The sequence below is a fragment of the Ambystoma mexicanum genome, unplaced genomic scaffold, assembly GCF_040938575.1.
Source record: "Ambystoma mexicanum isolate Mex_15411 unplaced genomic scaffold, UKY_AmexF1_1 Mex_scaf1, whole genome shotgun sequence".
Classification (NCBI taxonomy): domain Eukaryota; kingdom Metazoa; phylum Chordata; class Amphibia; order Caudata; family Ambystomatidae; genus Ambystoma; species Ambystoma mexicanum.
The window spans coordinates 416112-438748 of record NW_027182324.1 but is presented as its reverse complement, the minus strand read 5'-3'; the positions used below and the strand labels follow the sequence as shown (position 1 = coordinate 438748).

General features: G+C 40.0%; 4 non-coding genes across 4 annotated transcripts; all 4 read left to right on the top strand.

Annotated features, from left to right (window-relative positions):
* The first annotated feature begins 96 nt into the window (after positions 1–96).
* TRNAK-UUU (transfer RNA lysine (anticodon UUU)) lies at positions 97–169 on the top strand. The gene has a single exon. It is a non-coding gene; the product is annotated as a tRNA-Lys (tRNA).
* Positions 170–941: 772 nt separating this feature from the next.
* TRNAK-UUU (transfer RNA lysine (anticodon UUU)) lies at positions 942–1014 on the top strand. The gene has a single exon. It is a non-coding gene; the product is annotated as a tRNA-Lys (tRNA).
* A 768-nt stretch (positions 1015–1782) lies between these two features.
* On the top strand, positions 1783–1855 carry TRNAK-UUU (transfer RNA lysine (anticodon UUU)). The gene has a single exon. It is a non-coding gene; the product is annotated as a tRNA-Lys (tRNA).
* Positions 1856–17842: 15987 nt separating this feature from the next.
* TRNAK-UUU (transfer RNA lysine (anticodon UUU)) lies at positions 17843–17915 on the top strand. The gene has a single exon. It is a non-coding gene; the product is annotated as a tRNA-Lys (tRNA).
* Positions 17916–22637: the final 4722 nt, after the last annotated feature.

Sequence of the window (22637 nt, the reverse complement as noted above, 5' to 3'; positions counted from 1 at the left end):
CACTAGTAATTCATTTCCTTTATTGACCAGTGAGGTAGCCATGTATGGAGGTGCTGTAGAGTGAAAATCAAGTTTCAAATGGGTAGTGATCCTTGTGCCTGGATAGCTCAGTCGGTAGAGCATCAGACTTTTAATCTGAGGGTCCAGGGTTCAAGTCCCTGTTCAGGCGTATCTTTGCTTCTTTTACAAAAAATTAAGCAGGAAATATGAATTGCTCATTCTAATATGTGCTATTTCTGATGGCATCGCAACCTTGGGCAATATGACTCTAAGGTAGTGGAGTCCAGAGTTTTTGGATGCTTTGCCAACATTTCAAGCCTGACTGTGCTTCTAAATAGCATGAAATAGCAATCTTTGTACAAAGTTTTAATATTGGGGAGACAGATTGGTCGAAAAAAAAGCAGACAGGCGCTGCTGAGATTCGAACTCAGGATCTCCTGTTTACTAGACAGGCACTTGCTTTAACCAACTAAGCCACAGCACCTTTTTTGCATCTGGTCTCCTTTCCATTCTCATGTAATCATTTAGAAGTGAAATCCACTTTTTTAAGGCTGGGCTTCTGTTGCAATATAACTTTTCAAAATGTTTTCCAATTGACTGAAACTCCATTGCACAAAACGAGCATGTCATTAATCGTTGATTTAGAGTGGACTGCATTGCCCAGTGTGTGCATTGAGGAGCACATGTTCGTCTTTACTGGGGAGCAAGTTTGCACTCATGAATGTGGCAAAACATTCAAATCCGTAAGTGGGTGAACATTAAAGTCCTAGATGCTGCAAATCTCTATATCTGGATACGGAATGTCTGAAAAAAGTTATGTCTCCAGTGTCAAAATGTGTGTAATGCACTAGTAATTCATTTCCTTTATTGACCAGTGAGGTAGCCATGTGTGGAGGTGCTGTAGAGTGAAAATCAAGTTTCAAATGAGCAGTGATCCCTGTGCCTGGATAGCTCAGTCGGTAGAGCATCAGACTTTTAATCTGAGGGTCCAGGGTTCAAGTCCCTGTTCAGGCGTACCTTTGCTTCTTTTACAAAAAATTAAGCAGGAAATATGAATTGCTCATTCTAATATGTGCTATTTCTGATGGCATCGCAACCTTGGGCAATATGACTCTAAGGTAGTGGAGTCCAGAGTTCTTGGATGCTTTGCCAACATTTCAAGCCTGACTGTGCTTCTAAATAGCATGAAATAGCAATCTTTGTACAAAGTTTTAATATTGGGGAGACAGATTGGTCGAAAAAAAATCAGACAGGCGCTGTTGAGATTCGAACTCAGGATCTCCTGTTTACTAGACAGGCGCTTTAACCAACTAAGCCACAGCACCTTTTTTGCATCTGGTCTCCTTTCCTTCCTCATGTAATCATTTAGAAGTGAAATCCACTTTTTTAAGGCTGGGCTTCTGTTGCAATATAACTTTTCAAAATGTTTTCCAATTGACTGAAACTCTATTGCACAAAACGAGCATGTCATTAATCGCTGATTTAGAGTGGACTGCATTGCCCAGTGTGTGTATTGAGGAGCACATGTTCGCCTTTACTGGGGAGCAATTTTGCACTCATGAATGTGGCAAAACATTCAAATCCGTAAGTGGGTGAACATTAAAGTCCTAGATGCTGCAAATCTCTATATCTGGATACGGAATGACTGAAAAAAGTTATGTCTCCAGTGTCAAAATGTGTGTAATGCACTAGTAATTCATTTCCTTTATTGACCAGTGAGGTAGCCATGTATGGAGGTGCTGTAGAGTGAAAATCAAGTTTCAAATGGGCAGTGATCCTTGTGCCTGGATAGCTCAGTCGGTAGAGCATCAGACTTTTAATCTGAGGGTCCAGGGTTCAAGTCCCTGTTCAGGCGTATCTTTGCTTCTTTTACAAAAAATTAAGCAGGAAATATGAATTGCTCATTCTAATATGTGCTATTTCTGATGGCATCTGTAGGGTATTTTGTGGAGATTTGGGGCCTGACGGTATTTTATTACCGCCGAGAAATAACTTAGCAATAATCACTCTTTGTATTCAGATTTGGCCATGTGCAACAATAATACAATGGACATGCATTATTTCAGCACCCAGACCTGCATATTTGGTATACGTGGTTGGTGGTATTTTGGTGAGCATAATTCCCTTGTTTTATTTGTGGCCCCAATGTCCAGAATCCCTTATCTTCGCTTAGATTTTTCGTGTGATCACTAGAGAGACCTCAGACCTGCATTCTAGGGAAACCACAATTTCCAGGGATAGTGTTGGTGCGCCACCATGGGCAAACTCACTGACTTATTTACGACAGAGAGCTATATGTGGTAGTCTTGTGGTAATTTCCACTACCTTATATACGGTAGGGAGCTATGTTCAGAGAGTCTCTCTTCCCGTTGGCTCATGTACCTCCAACAAGTTATACTACAGTCACTCACAATTATTCATACTGATTCTGACATACACACGTCTGTCTTAAAATGACCATTGCACTGTTTAAAAATCTCCCCACATCATTGGCATTGTAATGGTAAATAGAAAATAAACCACCCGTCTGTTTTCAAATATTTTCTGTATTATAAAATTTGCATTTAGACATGATCTCATTCTTTACAGCAATAAAAGGGAACAATCAAAGCATTTTCAATGACACACTGCAATTATAGTGGCGGAGAACAGAACTTAAATTGCAACATTAGCACTTGATTAAGACACGCACGGGACTTTCATTTTTCTACACTGACTGCATACTTTCGTGCACACACACAGCTCCCCCAGTTAGGTAATTACCTTATCTGTTCAGAGGATTCTCTCTGTGAATGTGGCTCTCTTGGCTTAACTCCAACAAAAAGGAACGCTTGCCTTCTCAAGCCGGGGTCATTGCCTGGAATTCTCAGCTTTTTCAGATAGGACTGCCTCTGCCAGTGGAAAGGTAATTCTTTCAGCTTTCCCCAGTCTCGACTGCAGCAGGACACCCCCACAGCCAGGTCTTCTCCCCAGTAGTGCAGAAAGATGTCTGCCTGTCTTTTTCCCTGCTACTGCCCACTAAAACTTTCCTCTCAGCCCTCTTTATGACGTGTTCCAATGAAATCCATCATCTCTCATCCTCCTACTTTTAAACAATAGCTTCGCTTATACATTTGCAATTGTTGCAAATCTGACTTCCTTCCTCCTGCAGTTACTGTGCACAACAACACGGATAATCAGGCAGAGAAGAGAGGAAAAATCTGCACACTCATTTAACTGGTTTTCAAAGTATGCCTAATTCTGCAGTAGAGAACACATTTTATTAGTGAGTTATATTAAAATAAGGTTTTATTAGTCAGGTTAATGGTTAATATGTTAGCTGTTAATTTTCAAATGTGTCTCTAGCAATATAGGCATTTCAGGTGAAAAATAGTGTGCATTTTTAAATGAACACGTGTGCTTTTAACTGTAAAAATAGCTTTGCATCTTATATGTTAAAATCGTTTTTTGACTGAATAGTCTGTCTTTCCTTGTTAATCTGCTAACCCATATAGCAATGCACCGCACCCTTGTGGTGGTGCTGCAAAAAAAAAATGCTACTTGTGCAGTAGTGCTGTAATGCTACTTGTGCAGTAGTGCTGTACTCTGTGCTGTAACATGCCAAATATCCTTACATATACCCTCCTTTTGTTTTTAGAACTTGGCTATAATCCAAGCCAATTCCTAAAAACAACTTGTTCTATTTTTTTTTTACAATATAGCAATCCAACAAAATGAATATTCATGTGCATCAATGAAAATTTGCAATTAACATTTCATCTGAGTCCATCAGTTCATAAGATGTTCCACATTTGCCTTCTCAGTGGAAGTGGCATTACTTTAAGTTTAAATTTTCCAAGTCAATTAAAAACAATGAAATAAAACAACTAACTAAAACAAATAAGTAATATAACAAGTTAAAATAAATAATTAAAATAATAAATACGTGGAACTTCATATGCCGGAACTTTTGCTTTGTCTCTTTTGGTATGTCCCGGCCAGCGATGTTATTCGGTTCATTCGAGTACTCTTTCATCTTGGCAATCTTGAATCCACAGTAGTCATCTCTTTTGGCATTCCGGTTATTTTGTCTTCACCTCCACCTGGAGGCAGGCATCTTTTGGTCTTCATCCAGGGGACTCCAGGACTCCATCGTCTCCCGTGGCCTCTGATCCCGGAACCTCCGATCAAATAATGTTAATCGTCTAAATCAAAATAGAAAATAAACAGATTAAGTACATAGCACAATACTAACTTCATCCTTTTGCCAAAAATAAAACATGCTTGGTAAAAATACTTCGTTTTTTTTTTTCTTTTTTCTGAAATTAAACACAAGTTAAAAGAAAACAAACACATATAAAACAGCATTCAATATTTAATACACTTTCTCTCTGCACACCAACCACGAGCTTCCGTTATATGTGCATTTATTTATTTATTTATTTATTTATTTATATTATATATTTTCACATATATTACAGTGTTTATGTGCCATCATTACAATCAACTTTTTTTTTTTTTTTTTTTAACTTCTTTGTCACTGCCTCCTGATCACACCCATTTATTTTCTCAAGGGACTCTATCCGTTTCCACATGCTCAAGCTGCCTGATCTCATGTCTGGGATGGCATGGTTTGATTTGATTTACATGGACAAACTGCTCTATTGCTGTTTCACCTTCATTTTTCAAAATTTTATACACTACAGGAGATACTTTATCTATAATTCGAAATGGCCCCTGCCAGGCTGCCAGAAATTTAGAATTTTTCTGTTTACTTTTTCCAAAATGAAACTTGTACACCTGATCCCCTACATTGTATTCCTTTACTGATGTCTTTTTGTCATAATATGACTTAGCACTGTCAGCAGCTCTTTCCAGATTTCTCTGCACAAAAGCAAATGCATGTTGCAAATGCCTCCTCAGTTCATCAATATATTCATGAACTGTGGATGCACTCACTAGAGTTTGCTCATGTGTTCTGTATAGTAGGTGTTGTGGTAACACCATTTTCCTACCTGTTAAGACCTCATGGGGGCTAACACCTGTTGCTTTGGCAGGAGTCGACCTGATTGCCATCAAAACCAATGGTAAACGCAAATCCCAGCTGGAACCTGCTTCTGCCACAAATTTCTTTAAAATGTCCACAACAGACCTATTGCTTCTTTCAACTGTACCTGAAGACGCCGCCCGATATGCGATATGTAGTTTCCTTTTCACACCTAGTATTTGCCATACCTTACTCATTAGATTACTTGTGAAATGACTTCCTCTGTCAGACTCAATTCTTTGTGGCAACCCAAACCTTGAGAACACATGGTTCACCAGCAATGTGGCTGCTGTTTGCGCACTACAATCTGGTGCAGGAATGCACTCAATCCACTTTGACATCAAACATACCACACTCAAAATATAACGGTGTCCCCTGCTCGACCTTTTTAAAGGACCTACATAGTCTATTTGCAAATCTGACCATGGGAGAGTTAGGCCTCTTTTCATCAATGGTGCTCTATGCATTGGTGAAGCAGGTTTAAATTGGGCGCATACTAGACATCCTCTAGTATATAATTCCACATCTTGGGACATATGTGGCCAGTAAGCATAATCTTTTAGTATTTCTAATGTCTTTTGTGAACCTCTATGGCCTGCAGTTATGGCATCGTGTGCATGGTGTAGCATTAGTCCTCTGAATGAAAGGGGTACTACCCACTGTATTTGCCCTGTTATGGACTCTCTAATCATGAGCCCATCCTGTAATCTAATTCGTGTTTTGTTCTTTAATAACACCCTCAACTCTTCTTTTCCCATACAATCATTTTCTGTTAAAGGATTTTTTTCAGGATCTATCAAATGATTATAATAGATTCCCAAAATTTGATCATTCTTTTGTGCCTCAATCAAATCTTGGTCTGGCGTGTCATGACTCCACTGCACCACCGGTTGATCTACCTCCTTTGGTGCTTTAGAACGTGTGACTGCATCAATTTGTATTTCACCCATTAAATAATCAATAGGTAGCAATTCTCCCATCACAGCCCCAATCTTAGCCAGATGGTCTGCCTTATCATTTCCCTCCTTATCCTCTCCTGGTGTTTTTAAATGCCCACGAATTTTTCTCCAGTATATTGTTAAATTATTTTCTGACACCAATTTGTCTATGGCTTGTATCATTTTTCCATGTTTAAGTGGCTTTTTGTTGTATGTAATCATGCCTCTTGCTTTCCAACCAGGCAAATACTCCACAAAGCTATTCCGTGCATAGTCAGAATCAGTCACCAGGACAATTTCACTGAACTTTTTATCAACTGCAGTAGCAATTGCTTTATAGATGGCTGCCAATTCCGCCACCTGACTGCTCCTATCTCCAATCCTCATCCCTATACTAGGAACGCCTTCACATTTCAACCAGACATTTCCTATTCCTGCCACTAATTGTTTATTACTGTCATTTTCAATGTGAAAAGCACAACCATCCACATATACAGTTGGCAAATCCTCGCATGTTTTTTCATCAAAAGCTTTGTGTGGTGATTGTTCAAATTCCTGCAAACTAGCTTCCACTTCCATTTCATTTGGTATTTGTTCAGCTGCACAGTCATGTAAGTCAGCTAACCCTTGAGCAATTGGGCTCTTTTTATTTTGTCCATATCTTACTTCTACGGGAAAACCTTGTAATGCCAGCGTCCATGAAGTGATTCTGGATTGCGCTAGATTGCCTGATCTAATTCTTTTACTCTCTAAAAATTGCAAAGGTTGATGATTTGTTTCAATAATCACCTTTTCTCCCTGAACAATGGGGCGGAAATGTTGTAGCGCCCACACAGTGGTTAATAGGGCCTTTTCGCATTCATTAAATTTCATTTCAACTTGGGAAAATGCCTTACTTGCATATGCAATGGTTTTGTGATTCAAATCGTGTTTTTGTGATAACACTGCTGACATACAATGTTCAGAAAAGCCTATTTCTATAAAGAAATCCCTGTCCTTTATGGGGTATGCTAAACATGGTGCCTTTACAAGACATTCCTTCAATCTAGCCACTGCATCAGATTGCTCTCTTTCCCATCTCCAGGGAGTATTTAGTTTAAGCAGTTTAGTCAATGGTTGAGTGATTTCTGCATAATTCTCAATGAACTTTCTGTTATAGCCTGTCATCCCTAATAAACTTTTTACTCCTTTCACATTTTTAGGATCTTTTAATCTTTGTATGGCCTCTATTTTCTTCCTTTGTGGATTTAGCCCATGTTCAGTCACTTCATGCCCTAGAAAGTTCACTTTTTTCTTGCACCATTGTGCTTTTTGCAAAGATACTTTGGCGCCTGCTTTCTGCAATTGGCCAAGCACATGTCTTATTTCATCAAAATGGCTTTTAAGGTTTTCATTTTTTATCAAGACATCATCCACATAAACTATTGTCCCTCTTTCCGCTGCATCCGGCATGGCCTTTCTCAAAAATATGCCAAATTCACTCCCACTATTGATGTACCCGAACGGAGCTCTAAGCCAGGCATATTGAGTCCTGTCAAATGTAAAGGAAAATAGGTGTTGTATCTCCTCTGCCAATGGCACACACCAATATCCAGATGTGAGATCTAACGTGGTAAATACATTTGAACCATGTATCTGAGCTAGGCCCTGATCAATGAATGGTAGTGGCCATCTAGATACTGGTACTCTTTTATTTAACTCTCTTAAGTCTGCACACAGCCGCCATTGACCATTTGGCTTTAACACACCTAAAATAGGCGTATTGGATGTGCTATGAATGGGCCTAATTATTCCCCGTGATTCCAAATTTTTAATAATCTCTGCCAATGATTCTAAACATGCCAGCGGTAGTCTATACTGGCATACAAACACTGGATTTCTGCTACAACCTTCTGGTAGTGTGGCCACATGTAAATCAGTTAAACCACAATCATAAGCATCTTTTGCAAATACATCCTTAAACTCCATAAATATTTCCCTCAGATTGCGTCGATCCTCATCGCTGTTACATGCATCCGCTAAGGAGATCTGCTCTTCTACCATTCTGGAAAATTCTGGAAACTCTTCTGGTAAAGGAATCTCAGCGCTTTCCTCTAACTGTGTGGCTGTGTCTTTTTGTAGAGCTGCCACTTTCAAATATTTTGGCATATCAGCTTCCACTTCAATGGGCTGATTTCCTGTTTCATTTTCATTTAAATTAAATATTATGCAATCCTCTTGATGGCAGCACACTGTCTCATTTGAATCATAAGGATACACAGAATGAATTTTAAATATTCCTTTGGGCTGAGAGTCCAGGTGTTCTGGCAACTCGCCCTTGGCATCTACATATTTTTCAGGAATATTCCCAATCACCATGTTATTTAAATCTGCCGTATAATGTGATTTTTGTATGGCCATTCCTAATGGGGAGTTTTCCTCTAAATGAATATCCTGACAACCTTTATTATTCACCATGATTTTTACAGATCCCTCACCAATGTCTACCAATGGAATGTATTCATAATCCAGGCCTTGCTGTTTTATGGATTCATTCAGGCATACAAATGCATCAGAGCCTTTCATCTGCTGTCCATTTTTGCATTTCAGTGTTATTGCAAACTGTTTTGTAAATGCAGGAACAATAGTATTTTTCCTCATCTGTAATTCGACTGCATAAGGAACTACTTGTGCACAATGATAAGCCCTTCTTTTGTCTTCAAATTCAGGCGCCGGCCCACCTAGGCGTGACCATATTTTTTGATTAAGGAAATCTAACACCATACACATTCTGTGCATGATGTCATTGCCCATGTAAAATTCATTTTGTGCTCCACTCACTATCCATACATTATGGTAAATTGCTTTCTGCCCAATGCTAATTTTAAGCATGCATCTGCCTGTAATTCGGTTTTCAAAGTCTGGACTGTCCAACCCAGAAACATATTGGTTTTTAATCCTAAATTTCGGGATTTCTTCCCTCTCCATAATTTTTTGCAACAATTTCTCATTAATGAAACTCCTTTCATGTTCAAGCGCTAAAGTGGCTTTTATTGTTTTAAGATAATCATTTATACCAGCGTGAACCCATGGTTGCTCATCTTCCATGTGTATCTCTGCCAGAGTGGTAATGTGTTTTTCTGAATCTGTTTTAGGAACAATATTCTGTTTGCATGTATTCTCTTTTAAATAGAAACGTAATGTGTGTTCGTCTATGGCAGTCTGCCAATCTTTCCTTGGGTCCAAGTATATTTGTACAGGTAGTTTTTCATTGTCGCTCTGATCTTTGTCTTGACACCTTAATATAACAGTGACACTAGGTATGCAGCTATTCTGGAGATATACCTCCACAGCATCATTTGTTTTGGCAACGGTGTGACATTCTTTTATATTGCTGTTTTGTGATTTTAGTTTCTTAGGCCTCAATGGTTTTTTGGTTAAGGACCACAGCACTCCATTCACCCCATCTATGAGAGGAGACAATCTTTTCAGGCAATCTGTCCCCATCAGAAATGGAATTTCACAAATAGATGTGATCAATACCTCTTGTTTCATTCTGTGCTTTCCTATTTTTATGTCAACCTCAGTTACACCTATGATGGGCACCTCCTCCCCATTAAAGTTATGCACTGGGCCTTGATTTGCCTTCACTGTGATCTGACTCTGTGGAGGCCTCCCTTCATTGATACTCTTTACCAGCTCCTTGGACATAATTGTGGCCTGTGCGCCAGTGTCAATCATAGCAAAGGTGTGGCATTTTTCTTCTACAGTGATGGGTGCATAATATCTGTCCTCAACTTCCTCTAATACACATAAGAAATGTGAATTCTTACTGATTTCAGGGCTCACCTTTCTCAGGCCTTTTTCACTTTTGGCTAAGCACATTGGTAAATGAAAAGACATTTTTCCCTCCTTTTTACCCATTTCTGTGCGAGATATTTTATTCATTTCTCCATGTTCAGAGGTTTTTTGGAGTGTGGCCACCGTTCGCCCATCCATCTGGGTAACATCAGAGACCACATTACAACCTTCCAACTGAACATGTGTCACAACATCATTCAGCAATTTGTCATTTTTTAATTCTGTGCATTTGTGATCATTTAGTGTAATACCAGCCCTTTCAGCCTTTTCAAAAATATGTGGCTCAAAGAATTTTTCAGGTGATTGACTTGTACCCTCCTTGTGAGTATTTCCTTTTTCTGTCTGTGTTTGGTAATTGTTTTGCTTGCCCAGGGAAGGAGCTATGGCATCCCCACTTACTCCCTGTTCACTGGTATTCCCCATGCATAAGTCATTTTTCTTAAATCTGTCCCTTTGTTCTTTTGGAATTCCTAATGTTTCTTTTTCATTTGTGCAAATCTTTACTGTTTTATTTAGCTCTAAGTTAAACCGTACCTCTTTTTTAGAAGTATTTGCACTTTCCGTCACAATTTCATTTACTGGTACTTTCATTTTTAATCCATTAGACATCTCAGAGTCGTTATGCAAAATTATATCAGAGCAATCTGTCATTTTGGCACTGCAGTTATCATGAGTACTTAGTCACTTTTCGGAAGCCCCCCGGTCATTGCTATGGCCATCAGCCCCCTCTTTGGAAGGTTGTTTTTGCGCTGTATAGAGCTTTCCTATTTGCTCAGCTAACATTTTCACTTGGGCCTCAAGGCATTGGAACCTTTCCACCTCTCTAGGATCCTCTTTCTGTGGCCTAGGTCGATATTGGTTGTTTTCCCCCTGATTGGATCTATTCTGATACCTCTCAGGTGATTGATACCGGTTGGGATGGTTTCTGAACTCTTGATTCATTTGTGGAGGGGAGCGGGTTGCACCCATCCTTTGATTATAGTCCCCTGGTGGGGAATCATTGTACTGGCGTGGACTGTAGTTCACGTTTTGCTTCATGTCCTGTCTCTCAGATTGTGGGTACTGGCCCCTATATTGATTTCCATTATCAGTAAATCGATCCACATATCGGGGCCTATCCTGATTACCATATATCATGGTGCTGGGATCAAATCTGCTCTGTGTCCCCAATGACTGGTAGGGACCATCATTTCTTTGATCTTGATTTTGTCTCTGGTTATTGTTCATACCTGCCATATCAGACCGGTATCTTACCCGGGGTCTATCTCCTAAATATCTAGGGCTGATGTAGCTCTCTCTATTACTAGGATCATGTGATTGGAACATTGGTACAGTAAATGGCGATCTTTGTTGATTACCCCTTTGTTCAGGTGTCACATTATTTTTACCTTGGCTTTGAGCAGACTCAAGGGACATTTTGGCTGACCTGATTTCCATTACTGTGGCTGAGGGTTCTTTAGATTTAGGCCTAGTATCTTTCATTTTATCACTTTCTCTACCCTGACAATAGAGTACCTCATATAGCTTGGTGCTTTGATGTACAATCCATTCAAGGGACTTGTCACGGTCAAATTCACGGACCAATTGGGATATGATGTCTTTCTGTAGCCCATAGAAGTATGCGGTTTTAAACTCATTGGAATTTGAGTCAAAAGATACATCAAAGCGAGAGAATGCTCTTTTTAAGTCTTGTAAAAATTGGCGAGGTGATGTATTAGGTCCAGCAGTAATAGTGTACGCAACTTTCTTTGCCTCCTGCAATGACTGAAAAGGAGAAAAATGACGCCTAATTTCTTTTTCAAACTCCAGCCATGTCATATTCTGCTGTTCATTTAATCCCCTTATGATGCTGGCCGTCGGGGCATCTAAAGTTAAATGAAAATATTGTCTGTACTGTTCCTTAGGTATCTGGAGCGCTTTAAAAATGTCATGCACCGCTTCTAAGTGATCCTCAATGCAGCATTCACCTCCCTTTTTAAATGGTTTGATCAGGGCTTTAATGGATTTCATTATTTTTATGGGGCTACTTGTTGCAATGCATGGAATTGCACTATTTTGTGATTCAATCCTGTTTTCAGGTGTATGAGATTGGTGGCTGCCCCCAATGGGAGTATCAAATCCCCCAAGGGCGCTGCAACCAAGTTCAGTCACCGGCCCTGTCACTGGGGCACTAGCTCTTTGGGCAGAGCTAGAATTCACCTCCACTCCATTGAATGTGGTACCCTGCCGCCTCTCCTGGGACCTGGGAATGCACATTTGCTGTTCTAAGTCCTTACACTTTTTAAGGAGTCTGTTGGCTTCATCATGCAAATAATTATTTTCATCACTCATTTTATTAATTGCCTCCTGCATATCGCACATTTGCATTTGGCATTCATTGAACTCTTTATTTCTCTTGTCTCTTTCTTGAATCATTTTAATCATTTCTTGTTCTGCACTCTGGAGATCACCTTCTTTTTCGCAATGTTCTTTTTGTAAAATCTGCATTTCTGAAACAACCTCATCTTTATCCTGCCTAATGTGATACACTAAGGCTTTTAAGTGTGTCAATTCTTGCTCACTATCTTCAAATTGTTTCTTGCTTTTGGATAACTGAGTATCAAAGTCTCTGCATTTTAATTGCATGTCTTTTTGGCATACATCCAATTCTGCTCTCAACATTTCCTGATTTTTACTTGCCCCATCTAATTCAGTCTTTAACCTGTTAATTAGCTGAGTATCATTCTCTTGCATTCGCAGGGACTTGTTTAAAATAAACCATATTTTGCCGCATAGCCGTATTAAACAGTCTTTCTCTGCACTTTTATCGGCTGCATTCAATAATCTTGTAAGGCAGACCTGAATTATGCTGCCTTCCGCAAAAATATTGTCTAGTTTTTCTTTCTGCACCTCACCCTGAATGCGGTTACTCCATTCTAAGGTACTGTTCGAAGACCAATTCCCATGTGCAAATAACTTTGCCTCTAAATATTGCACTAGATCTGAGAATGTGGTTTCCCTTTGTGACATTCTGAAATTCGTTTTTAGTGGCACACTGCTATTATAAAATGGGTTCCCTTTAATGTGCCAATGGCAGTGTGAGACACGCTTGCCACGCCCAGTAGGTACTCTGTGATCACTTTCCCGGCCTGCAACGCACCATAAATATGTAGGGTATTTTGTGGAGATTTGGGGCCTGACGGTATTTTATTACCGCCGAGAAATAACTTAGCAATAATCACTCTTTGTATTCAGATTTGGCCATGTGCAACAATAATACAATGGACATGCATTATTTCAGCACCCAGACCTGCATATTTGGTATACGTGGTTGGTGGTATTTTGGTGAGCATAATTCCCTTGTTTTATTTGTGGCCCCAATGTCCAGAATCCCTTATCTTCGCTTAGATTTTTCGTGTGATCACTAGAGAGACCTCAGACCTGCATTCTAGGGAAACCACAATTTCCAGGGATAGTGTTGGTGCGCCACCATGGGCAAACTCACTGACTTATTTACGACAGAGAGCTATATGTGGTAGTCTTGTGGTAATTTCCACTACCTTATATACGGTAGGGAGCTATGTTCAGAGAGTCTCTCTTCCCGTTGGCTCATGTACCTCCAACAAGTTATACTACAGTCACTCACAATTATTCATACTGATTCTGACATACACACGTCTGTCTTAAAATGACCATTGCACTGTTTAAAAATCTCCCCACATCATTGGCATTGTAATGGTAAATAGAAAATAAACCACCCGTCTGTTTTCAAATATTTTCTGTATTATAAAATTTGCATTTAGACATGATCTCATTCTTTACAGCAATAAAAGGGAACAATCAAAGCATTTTCAATGACACACTGCAATTATAGTGGCGGAGAACAGAACTTAAATTGCAACATTAGCACTTGATTAAGACACGCACGGGACTTTCATTTTTCTACACTGACTGCATACTTTCGTGCACACACACAGCTCCCCCAGTTAGGTAATTACCTTATCTGTTCAGAGGATTCTCTCTGTGAATGTGGCTCTCTTGGCTTAACTCCAACAAAAAGGAACGCTTGCCTTCTCAAGCCGGGGTCATTGCCTGGAATTCTCAGCTTTTTCAGATAGGACTGCCTCTGCCAGTGGAAAGGTAATTCTTTCAGCTTTCCCCAGTCTCGACTGCAGCAGGACACCCCCACAGCCAGGTCTTCTCCCCAGTAGTGCAGAAAGATGTCTGCCTGTCTTTTTCCCTGCTACTGCCCACTAAAACTTTCCTCTCAGCCCTCTTTATGACGTGTTCCAATGAAATCCATCATCTCTCATCCTCCTACTTTTAAACAATAGCTTCGCTTATACATTTGCAATTGTTGCAAATCTGACTTCCTTCCTCCTGCAGTTACTGTGCACAACAACACGGATAATCAGGCAGAGAAGAGAGGAAAAATCTGCACACTCATTTAACTGGTTTTCAAAGTATGCCTAATTCTGCAGTAGAGAACACATTTTATTAGTGAGTTATATTAAAATAAGGTTTTATTAGTCAGGTTAATGGTTAATATGTTAGCTGTTAATTTTCAAATGTGTCTCTAGCAATATAGGCATTTCAGGTGAAAAATAGTGTGCATTTTTAAATGAACACGTGTGCTTTTAACTGTAAAAATAGCTTTGCATCTTATATGTTAAAATCGTTTTTTGACTGAATAGTCTGTCTTTCCTTGTTAATCTGCTAACCCATATAGCAATGCACCGCACCCTTGTGGTGGTGCTGCAAAAAAAAAATGCTACTTGTGCAGTAGTGCTGTAATGCTACTTGTGCAGTAGTGCTGTACTCTGTGCTGTAACATGCCAAATATCCTTACATATAGCAACCTTGGGCAATATGACTCTAAGGTAGTGGAGTCCAGAGTTCTTGGATGCTTTGCCAACATTTCAAGCCTGACTGTGCTTCTAAATAGCATGAAATAGCAATCTTTGTACAAAGTTTTAATATTGGGGAGACAGATTGGTCGAAAAAAAAGCAGACAGGCGCTGCTGAGATTCGAACTCAGGATCTCCTGTTTACTAGACAGGCGCTTTAACCAACTAAGCCACAGCACCTTTTTTGCATCTGGTCTCCTTTCCTTCCTCATGTAATTATTTAGAAGTGAAATCCACTTTTTTAAGGCTGGGCTTCTGTTGCAATATAACTTTTCAAAATGTTTTCCAATTGACTGAAACTCCATTGCACAAAACGAGCATGTCAGTAATCGACGATTTAGAGTGGACTGCATTGTCCAGTGTGTGCATTGAGGAGCACATGTACGTCTTTACTGGTGAGCAAGTTTGCACTCATGAATGTGGCAAAACATTCAAATGCGTGGGGTGGATGACCATTAAAGTCCTACATGCTGCAAATCTCTATATCTGGATACGGAATGACTGAAAAAAGTTATGTCTCCAGTGTCAAAATGTGTGTAATGCACTAGTAATTCATTTCCTTTATTGACCAGTGAGGTAGCCATGTATGGAGGTGCTGTAGAGTGAAAATCAAGTTTCAAATGGGCAGTGATCCCTGTGCCTGGATAGCTCAGTCGGTAGAGCATCAGACTTTTAATCTGAGGGTCCCTGTTCAGGCGTACCTTTGCTTCTTTTACAATAAATTAAGCAGGAAATATGAATTGCTCATTCTAATATTTGCTATTTCTGATGGCATGGCAACCTTGGGCAATATGACTCGAAGGTAGTGGAGTCCAGAGTTCTTGGATGCTTTGCCAACATTTTAAGCCTGACTGTGCTTCTAAATAGCATGCAATAGCAATCTTTGTACAAAGTTTTAATATTGGGGAGACAGATTGGTCGAAAAAAAAGCAGAGAGGCACTGCTGAGATTCAAACTCAGGATCTCCTGTTTACTTGACAGGCGCTTTAACCAACTAAGCCACAGCACCTTTTTTGCATCTAGTCTCCTTTCCTTCCTCATGTAATCATTTAGAAGTGAAATCCACTTTTTTTAAGGCTGGGCTTCTGTTGCAATATAACTTTTCAAAATGTTTTCCAATTGACTGAAACTCCATTGCACAAAACGAGCATGTCATTAATCGTCGATTTAGAGTGGACTGCATTGCCCAGTGTGTGCATTGAGGAGCACATGTTCGTCTTTACTGGGGAGCAAGTTTGCACTCATGAATGTGGCAAAACATTCAAATCCGTAAGTGGGTGAACATTAAAGTCCTAGATGCTGCAAATCTCTATATCTGGATACGGAATGACTGAAAAATGTTATGTCTCCAGTGTCAAAATGTGTGTAATGCACTAGTAATTCATTTCCTTTATTGACCAGTGAGGTAGCCATGTATGGAGGTGCTGTAGAGTGAAAATCAAGTTTCAAATGGGCAGTGATCCCTGTGCCTGGATAGCTCAGTCGGTAGAGCATCAGACTTTTAATCTGAGGGTCCAGGGTTCAAGTCACTGTTCAGGCGTACCTATGCTTCTTTTACAAAAAATTAAGCAGGAAATATGAATTGCTCATTCTAATATGTGCTATTTCTGATGGCATCGCAACCTTGGGCAATATGACTCTAAGGTAGTGGAGTCCAGAGTTTTTGGATGCTTTGCCAACATTTCAAGCCTGACTGTGCTTCTAAATAGCATGAAATAGCAATCTTTGTACAAAGTTTTAATATTGGGGAGACAGATTGGTCGAAAAAAAAGCAGACAGGCGCTGCTGAGATTCGAACTCAGGATCTCCTGTTTACTAGACAGGCGCTTTAACCAACTAAGCCACAGCACCTTTTTTGCATCTGGTCTCCTTTCCTTCCTCATGTAATCATTTAGAAGTGAAATCCATTTTTTTTAAGGCTGGGCTTCTGTTGCAATATAACTTTTCAAAATGTTTTCCAATTGACTGAAACTCCATTGCACAAAACGAGCATGTCATTAATCGTCGATTTAGAGTGGACTGCATTGCCCAGTGTGTGCATTGAGGAGCACATGTTCGTCTTTACTGGGGAGCAAGTTTGCACTCATGAATGTGGCAAAACATTCAAATCCGTAAGTGGGTGAACATTAAAGTCCTAGATGCTGCAAATCTCTATATCTGGATACGGAATGACTGAAAAAAGTTATGTCTCCAGTGTCAAAATGTGTGTAATGCACTAGTAATTCATTTCCTTTATTGACCAGTGAGGTAGCCATGTATGGAGGTGCTGTAGAGTGAAAATCAAGTTTCAAATGGCAGTGATCCCTGTGCCTGGATAGCTCAGTCGGTAGAGCATCAGACTTTTAATCTGAGGGTCGAGGGTTCAAGTCCCTGTTCAGGCGTACCTTTGCTTCTTTTACAATAAATTAAGCAGGAAATATGAATTGCTCATTCTAATATTTGCTATTTCTGATGGCATGGCAACCTTGGGCAATATGACTCGAAGGTAGTGGAGTCCAGAGTTCTTGGATGCTTTGCCAACATTTTAAGCCTGACTGTGCTTCTAAATAGCATGCAATAGCAATCTTTGTACAAAGTTTTAATATTGGGGAGACAGATTGGTCGAAAAAAAGCAGACAGGCGCTGCTGAGATTCGAACTCAAGATCTCCTGTTTACTAGACAGGCGCTTGCTTTAACCAACTAAGCCACAGCACCTTTTTTGCATCTGGTCTCCTTTCCATTCTCATGTAATCATTTAGAAGTGAAATCCACTTTTTTAAGGCTGGGCTTCTGTTGCAATATAACTTTTCAAAATGTTTTCCAATTGACTGAAACTCCATTGCACAAAACGAGCATGTCATTAATCGTCGATTTAGAGTGGACTGCATTGCCCAGTGTGTGCATTGAGGAGCACATGTTCGTCTTTACTGGGGAGCAAGTTTGCACTCATGAATGTGGCAAAACATTCAAATCCGTAAGTGGGTGAACATTAAAGTCCTAGATGCTGCAAATCTCTATATCTGGATACGGAATGTCTGAAAAAAGTTATGTCTCCAGTGTCAAAATGTGTGTAATGCACTAGTAATTCATTTCCTTTATTGACCAGTGAGGTAGCCATGTATGGAGGTGCTGTAGAGTGAAAATCAAGTTTCAAATGAGCAGTGATCCCTGTGCCTGGATAGCTCAGTCGGTAGAGCATCAGACTTTTAATCTGAGGGTCCAGGGTTCAAGTCCCTGTTCAGGCGTACCTTTGCTTCTTTTACAAAAAATTAAGCAGGAAATATGAATTGCTCATTCTAATATGTGCTATTTCTGATGGCATCGCAACCTTGGGCAATATGACTCTAAGGTAGTGGAGTCCAGAGTTCTTGGATGCTTTGCCAACATTTCAAGCCTGACTGTGCTTCTGAATAGCATGAAATAGCAATCTTTGTACAAAGTTTTAATATTGGGGAGACAGATTGGTCGAAAAAAAAGCAGACAGGCGCTGCTGAGATTCGAACTCAAGATCTCCTGTTTACTAGACAGGCGCTTTAACCAACTAAGCCACAGCAGCTTTTTTGCATCTGGTCTCCTTTCCTTCCTCATGTAATCATTTAGAAGTGAAATCCACTTTTTTAAGGCTGGGCTTCTGTTGCAATATAACTTTTCAAAATGTTTTCCAATTGACTGAAACTCTATTGCACAAAACGAGCATGTCATTAATCGTCGATTTAGAGTGGACTGCATTGCCCAGTGTGTGCATTGAGGAGCACATGTTCGTCTTTACTGGGGAGCAAGTTTGCACTCATGAATGTGGCAAAACATTCAAATCCGTAAGTGGGTGAACATTAAAGTCCTAGATGCTGCAAATCTCTATATCTGGATACGGAATGACTGAAAAAAGTTATGTCTCCAGTGTCAAAATGTGTGTAATGCACTAGTAATTCATTTCCTTTATTGACCAGTGAGGTAGCCATGTATGGAGGTGCTGTAGAGTGAAAATCAAGTTTCAAATGGGCAGTGATCCCTGTGCCTGGATAGCTCAGTCTGTAGAGCATCAGACTTTTAATCTGAGGGTCCAGGGTTCAAGTCACTGTTCAGGCGTACCTTTGCTTCTTTTACAAAAAATTTAGCAGGAAATATGAATTGCTCATTCTAATATGTGCTATTTCTGATGGCATCGCAACCTTGGGCAATATGACTCTAAGGTAGTGGAGTCCAGAATTCTTGGATGCTTTGCCAACATTTCAAGCCTGACTGTGCTTCTAAATAGCATGAAATAACAATCTTTGTACAAAGTTTTAATATTGGGGAGACAGATTGGTCGAAAAAAAAGCAGACAGGCGCTGCTGAGATTCAAACTCAGGATCTCCTGTTTACTAGACAGGCGCTTTAACCAACTAAGCCACAGCACCTTTTTTGCATCTGGTCTCCTTTCCTTCCTCATGTAATCATTTAGAAGTGAAATCCACTTTTTTAAGGCTGGGCTTCTGTTGCAATATAACTTTTCAAAATGTTTTCCAATTGACTGAAACTCCATTGCACAAAACGAGCATGTCATTAATCGTTGATTTAGAGTGGACTGCATTGCCCAGTGTGTGTATTGAGGAGCACATGTTCGCCTTTACTGGGGAGCAATTTTGCACTCATGAATGTGGCAAAACATTCAAATCCGTAAGTGGGTGAACATTAAAGTCCTAGATGCTGCAAATCTCTATATCTGGATACGGAATGACTGAAAAAAGTTATGTCTCCAGTGTCAAAATGTGTGCAATGCACTAGTAATTCATTTCCTTTATTGACCAGTGAGGTAGCCATGTATGGAGGTGCTGTAGAGTGAAAATCAAGTTTCAAATGGGCAGTGATCCCTGTGCCTGGATAGCTCAGTCGGTAGAGTATCAGACTTTTAATCTGAGGGTATAGGGTTCAAGTCCCTGCTCAGGCGTACCTTTGCTTCTTTTACAAAAAATTAAGCAGGAAATATGAATTGCTCATTCTAATATGTGCTATTTCTGATGGCATCGCAACCTTGGGCAATATGACTCTAAGGTAGTGGAGTCCAGAGTTTTTGGATGCTTTGCCAACATTTCAAGCCTGACTGTGCTTCTAAATAGCATGAAATAGCAATCTTTGTTCAAAGTTTTAATATTGGGGAGACAGATTGGTCGAAAAAAAAGCAGACAGGCGCTGCTGAGATTCGAACTCAGGATCTCCTATTTACTAGACAGGCGCCTTAACCAACTAAGCCATAGCACCTTTTTTGCATCTGGTCTCCTTTCCTTCCTCATGTAATCATTTAGAAGTGAAATCCACTTTTTTAAGGCTGGGCTTCTGTTGCAATATAACTTTTCAAAATGTTTTCCAATTGACTGAAACTCCATTGCACAAAACGAGCATGTCATTAATCGTCGATTTAGAGTGGACTGCATTGCCCAGTGTGTGCATTGAGGAGCACATGTTCGTCTTTACTGGGGAGCAAGTTTGCACTCATGAATGTGGCAAAACATTCAAATCCGTAAGTGGGTGAACATTAAAGTCCTAGATGCTGCAAATCTCTATATCTGGATACGGAATGACTGAAAAAAGTTATGTCTCCAGTGTCAAAATGTGTGTAATGCACTAGTAATTCATTTCCTTTATTGACCAGTGAGGTAGCCATGTATGGAGGTGCTGTAGAGTGAAAATCAAGTTTCAAATGAGCAGTGATCCCTGTGCCTGGATAGCTCAGTCAGTAGAGCATCAGACTTTTAATCTGAGGGTCCAGGGTTCAAGTCCCTGTTCAGGCGTACCTTTGCTTCTTTTACAAAAAATTAAGCAGGAAATATGAATTGCTCATTCTAATATGTGCTATTTCTGATGGCATCGCAACCTTGGGCAATATGACTCTAAGGTAGTGGAGTCCAGAGTTCTTGGATGCTTTGCCAAAATTTCAAGCCTGACTGTGCTTCTGAATAGCATGAAATAGCAATCTTTGTACAAAGTTTTAATATTGGGGAGACAGATTGGTCGAAAAAAAAGCAGACAGGCGCTGCTGAGATTCGAACTCAAGATCTCCTGTTTACTAGACAGGCGCTTTAACCAACTAAGCCACAGCAGCTTTTTTGCATCTGGTCTCCTTTCCTTCCTCATGTAATCATTTAGAAGTGAAATCCACTTTTTTAAGGCTGGGCTTCTGTTGCAATATAACTTTTCAAAATGTTTTCCAATTGACTGAAACTCTATTGCACAAAACGAGCATGTCATTAATCGTCGATTTAGAGTGGACTGCATTGCCCAGTGTGTGCATTGAGGAGCACATGTTCGTCTTTACTGGGGAGCAAGTTTGCACTCATGAATGTGGCAAAACATTCAAATCCGTAAGTGGGTGAACATTAAAGTCCTAGATGCTGCAAATCTCTATATCTGGATACGGAATGACTGAAAAAAGTTATGTCTCCAGTGTCAAAATGTGTGTAATGCACTAGTAATTCATTTCCTTTATTGACCAGTGAGGTAGCCATGTATGGAGGTGCTGTAGAGTGAAAATCAAGTTTCAAATGGGCAGTGATCCCTGTGCCTGGATAGCTCAGTCTGTAGAGCATCAGACTTTTAATCTGAGGGTCCAGGGTTCAAATCCCTGTTCAGGCGTATCTTTGCTTCTTTTACAAAAAATTTAGCAGGAAATATGAATTGCTCATTCTAATATGTGCTATTTCTGATGGCATCGCAACCTTGGGCAATATGACTCTAAGGTAGTGGAGTCCAGAATTCTTGGATGCTTTGCCAACATTTCAAGCCTGACTGTGCTTCTAAATAGCATGAAATAACAATCTTTGTACAAAGTTTTAATATTGGGGAGACAGATTGGTCGAAAAAAAAGCAGACAGGCGCTGCTGAGATTCAAACTCAGGATCTCCTGTTTACTAGACAGGCGCTTTAACCAACTAAGCCACAGCACCTTTTTTGCATCTGGTCTCCTTTCCTTCCTCATGTAATCATTTAGAAGTGAAATCCACTTTTTTAAGGCTGGGCTTCTGTTGCAATATAACTTTTCAAAATGTTTTCCAATTGACTGAAACTCCATTGCACAAAACGAGCATGTCATTAATCGTTGATTTAGAGTGGACTGCATTGCCCAGTGTGTGTATTGAGGAGCACATGTTCGCCTTTACTGGGGAGCAATTTTGCACTCATGAATGTGGCAAAACATTCAAATCCGTAAGTGGGTGAACATTAAAGTCCTAGATGCTGCAAATCTCTATATCTGGATACGGAATGACTGAAAAAAGTTATGTCTCCAGTGTCAAAATGTGTGCAATGCACTAGTAATTCATTTCCTTTATTGACCAGTGAGGTAGCCATGTATGGAGGTGCTGTAGAGTGAAAATCAAGTTTCAAATGGGCAGTGATCCCTGTGCCTGGATAGCTCAGTCGGTAGAGTATCAGACTTTTAATCTGAGGGTATAGGGTTCAAGTCCCTGCTCAGGCGTACCTTTGCTTCTTTTACAAAAAATTAAGCAGGAAATATGAATTGCTCATTCTAATATGTGCTATTTCTGATGGCATCGCAACCTTGGGCAATATGACTCTAAGGTAGTGGAGTCCAGAGTTTTTGGATGCTTTGCCAACATTTCAAGCCTGACTGTGCTTCTAAATAGCATGAAATAGCAATCTTTGTTCAAAGTTTTAATATTGGGGAGACAGATTGGTCGAAAAAAAAGCAGACAGGCGCTGCTGAGATTCGAACTCAGGATCTCCTGTTTACTAGACAGGCGCCTTAACCAACTAAGCCATAGCACCTTTTTTGCATCTGGTCTCCTTTCCTTCCTCATGTAATCATTTAGAAGTGAAATCCACTTTTTTAAGGCTGGGCTTCTGTTGCAATATAACTTTTCAAAATGTTTTCCAATTGACTGAAACTCCATTGCACAAAACGAGCATGTCATTAATCGTCGATTTAGAGTGGACTGCATTGCCCAGTGTGTGCATTGAGGAGCACATGTTCG